Here is a 4,810-nt window from a genome sequence, read left to right as displayed (position 1 = left end):
CCATCTTTTGCCACTGGGTCTACCTGGCAGACTTCACCTCTGCTGAGGTTACATTAGCTACCCTCCAATCCATAAGAACTGATCTGGAGTCTTTTGGATCTAAACAGATATTCGCCAATGCATCCAATATTCCTAGTCCCACTTCCTTAAGGACTCTGGATCTAGATTATTGGTCCCTGGAGATTTATCAACCTCTGATCCCATCAATTTTCTAACCCCATTTCTCTACTAATACTTCAGTTCCTCCTTCTCACTGGACCCTGTGTCCCTCAACATTTTTGAGATATTATTTGTCTTCCTTTGCGTAGACAGACCAAAGTATGTACTTAATTGGTCTGCCTTTTTTTTGTTAGGCCAGAAGTGGGTACTGCAGATGCTGGAGATTAGAGTCAAGATGAGAGTGGTGCCGGAAAAGCACAGCAGGTCAGGCAGCATCCAAGGAGCAGGAAAATCAATGTTTCGGGCAAAAGCATTGAGCATTCCTGATGAAGGACTTTTGCCTGAAACGTTAATTTTCCTGCTCCTTGGATGCTGCCTGACCTGCTGTGCTTTTCCAGCACCACTCTAATCTTGGCTTTTTTTTTGTTTCCCCATCCCCTGTTTCTGACTGTGGGGGACCTGCATTTGTTTTCACTCATCATTTTCTCACTGACTGTGAGAACTGTCAGTAACAGTGATGGTAACCATCATAAGGCGACACTGGCTGTTACCATGGTGAGATAACACCAACTATTACTATGGAAGTGTTTTGCTGACTATAACCATCATAACACCACCTGTGACCATTACAGAGTAACCTCAGCTGTGACCATCCCAGGGAAACACTGACTATTACTCTATCACAGGATAACACTGTCTGTGACCATAGCAGGTAATACCTCCTGTAACCATCCTATGGAAGCATGAGCTGTTACCATCGCAGGGTAACACTGACTATTGCTATGAGAAAGTGAGGACTGCAGATGATGGAGGTCAGAATCGAAAAGTGTGGCGCTGGAAAAGCACAGCCGGTCAGGCAGTACCCGAGGAGCAGGAGAGTTCCAGGGAATGTGAGGGTTTGGAGGGGAGTGGAAGGAGAGAGCGCTGAGAGATAAGTAGGAGGGGAGGAGTGGGATGGGAGTAAGGCAGCTGGGAAGGAGGTAGGTAGATGCAGGTGGTGGGGGGTAATAGTGATAGGTTGGTGGGAAAGGTGGAGCAGATAGATGGGAAGGGAGATGAACAGGTAGGACAGTTCAAGAAGGTGGTGCCAGGTTGGAGGCTTGGATCTGGGATGAGGTGGCGAGAGAGGATATAAGGAAACTGCTGAAGTCAACATTGATGCTGTGTTTGGAGGGTCCCAAGGCGGAATATGAGGCATTCTTCCTCCAGTGGTCGGGTGTGTGTGTGTGTGTCCCTGATCAGCTCCACCCATCACTATCACCCCTCACCCTGCATCCACTATCCCCTTCCCAGCTACCTTCCTCCCACCTCCACATTTATTTCCCCTTTCCCTGCCTACATTCCTGATGAAGGGCTTATGCCCAAAATGTCGATTCTTCTGCTCGTCAGATGCTGCCTGACTATTACTGTCACAGGGTAACAACAATTGTTACTGAAGAATCTTATCAGTGCTGAAAGAGGCCATTCAGCCCACTTAGTCTGTACTGATTACTGGTGGCACGGTGGCACAAATGGCAGCACGGTGGCTAAGTGGGTAACACTGCTGCCTCACAGCGCCAGGGTCCCAGTTCGATTCCAGCATCGGGCGACTGACTGTGTGGAGTTTGCATATTCTCCCCGTGTCTGCGTGAGTTTCCTCCGGATGCTCCGGTTTCCTCCCACAGTCCAAAGATGTGCTTGTCAGGTGGATAGGCCATGCTAAATTGCCCATAGTGTTAGGTGCATTAGTCAGAGAGAAATGGGTCTGGGTGGGTTACTCTTTGGAGGTCAGTGTGGACTGGTTGGGCCGAAGCGCCTGTTTTCATACAGTAGAGAATCTAATCTAATCCTCCAATCCAAATCCAGATCCTCCACCCTGTCCTCATAACCTCTGGTTTACCGCAGCCAATCCACCTGGCCTGCACATCTTTAGACTGTGGGAGGAAACTTCAGCACCCAGAGGAAACCCACAAAGACACTGGGAGGGTGTGCAAACCCCACACAGACAGTTGCTTGAGGCTGGAATCGAACTGGGACCCTGGCGCTGTGAGGCAGCAGTGTTACCCACTTAGCCACCGTGCTGCCATTTGTGCCACCGTGCCACCATTAATCAGTACAGACTAAATGGGCTGAATAACATCTTTCAGCACTGATAAGACCATCATAGAGAAACACTGACTGTGACCATCACAGAGAAACACCGACTGTGACCATCGCAGAGTAACCACTGACTGTGACCATCACAGAGAAACACCGACTGTGACCATCGCAGAGTAACCACTGACTGTGAGCATCACAGAGAAACACCGACTGTGACCATCGCAGAGTAACACCGACTGTGACCATCGCAGAGTAACACCGACTGTGACCATCGCAGAGTAACACCGACTGTGACCATCGCAGAGTAACACCGACTGTGACCATCGCAGAGTAACACCGACTGTGACCATCGCAGAGTAACACCGACTGTGACCATCGCAGAGTAACACCGACTGTGACCATCGCAGAGTAACACCGACTGTGACCATCGCAGAGTAACACCGACTGTGACCATCGCAGAGTAACACCGACTGTGACCATCGCAGAGTAACACCGACTGTGACCATCGCAGAGTAACACCGACTGTGACCATCGCAGAGTAACACCGACTGTGACCATCGCAGAGTAACACCGACTGTGACCATCGCAGAGTAACACCGACTGTGACCATCGCGGGTTAACACTGACTGTGACCATCACATGGTAACACTGACTGTGACCATCCCAGAGTAACACCGACTGTGACCACCACAGAGTAACACCGACTGTGACCATCACAGGGTAACACTGATTGTGACCATCACAGAGTAACACCGACTGTGACCATCACGGGTTAACACTGACTGTGACCATCACATGGTAACACTGACTGTGACCATCCCAGAGTAACATCGACAGTGACCATCACAGAATAACACCGACTGTGACCATCACAGGGTAACACAGACTGTGACCATTGCAGGGTAACACCGACTGTGACCATCACAGGGTAACCCTGATTGTGACCATCACAGAGTAACACTGACTGTGACCATCACAGGTTAACACTAACTGTGAACATCACAGGGTAACACCGACTGTGATCATCACAGAGTAACACTGACTGTGATCATCACAGGGTAACACTGACTGTGACCATCACAGAGTAACACCGACTGTAACCATCACATGGTAACACCGACTGTGACCATCACAGAGTAACCACTGACTGTGACCATCACAGAGTAACACCGACTGTAACCATCACAGAGTAACACCGACTGTGACCATCACAGGGTAACACCGACTATGACCATCACAGGGTAACACCGACAGTGACCATCACAGGGTAACACCGACTGTGACCATTACAGAGTAACACAGACTGTGACCATCACAGGGTAACACTGACTGAGAACATTGCAGAGTAACACCGACTGTGACCAATGCAGGGTATCACTGATTGTGACCATCACAGAGTAACACCGACTGTGACCATCACAGAGTAACACTGACTGTGACCATTGCAGGGTAACACCGACTGTGACCATCACAGAATAACACCGACAGTGAGTATCACAGAGTAACACCGACTGTGACCATCGCAGGGTAACACCGACTGTGACCATCACAGGGCAACACCGACAGTGACCATCACATGGTAACATAGACTGAGACAATCACAGAGTAACATCGACAGTGACCATCGCAGAGTAACACCGACTGTGACCATCACAGAGTAACACTGACTGACCATCACAGAGTAACAACGACGGTGACCATCACAGGGTAACACCGACAGTGACCATCACAGGGAAAAAATAACGACTGTGACCATCACAGGGTAACACCGACAGTGACCATCACACAGTAGCACCGACAGTGACCATCACACAGTAGCATCAACAGTGACCATCACAGGGTAACACCGACTGTGACCATCACAGAGTAACACCGACTGTGGCCATCGCAGAGTCACACCGACAGTGACCATCACAGGGTAACACCTACAGTGGCCATCACATGGTAACACCGACAGTGACCATCACAGGGTAACACCGACTGTGACCATCGCAGAGTAACACCGACTGTGGCCATCGCAGAGTCACACCGACTGTGACCATCACCGGGTAACACCTACAGTGGCCATCACAGGGTACTACCAACAGTGACCATCACAGGGTAACACCGACTGTGACCATCACAGAGTAACACCGACAGTGACCATCATAGGGTTACACCGATTATGACCATCACAGGGTAACACCGTCCGTGACCATCGCAGAGTAACACCGACTGTGACCATCACAGAGGGGGGGGGGGGTTTACACTGTCAGTCTGGGGAAGTTACACTGTCAGTGTGGGGGAGGGTTACACTGTCAGTCTCGGGGGGTTACACTGTCAGTCTGAGCGAGTTACACTGTCAGTCTGGGAGATTTACACTGTCAGTCTGAGGGAGTTACACTGTCAGTCTGGGGGGAGTTACACTGTCAGTCTGAGGGAGTTACACTGTCAGTCTGGGGGGAGTTACACTGTCAGTCTGAGGGAGTTACACTGTCAGTCTGGGGGGAGTTACACTGTCAGTCTGAGGGAGTTACACTGTCAGTCTGGGGGGAGTTACACTGTCAGTCTGAGGGAGTTACACTGTCAGTCT

Source organism: Chiloscyllium plagiosum, chromosome 14, assembly GCF_004010195.1.
Source record: "Chiloscyllium plagiosum isolate BGI_BamShark_2017 chromosome 14, ASM401019v2, whole genome shotgun sequence".
NCBI classification, from domain to species: domain Eukaryota; kingdom Metazoa; phylum Chordata; class Chondrichthyes; order Orectolobiformes; family Hemiscylliidae; genus Chiloscyllium; species Chiloscyllium plagiosum.
The sequence above is the reverse complement of the archived record's forward strand: the minus strand, read 5'-3'. Positions refer to the sequence as shown.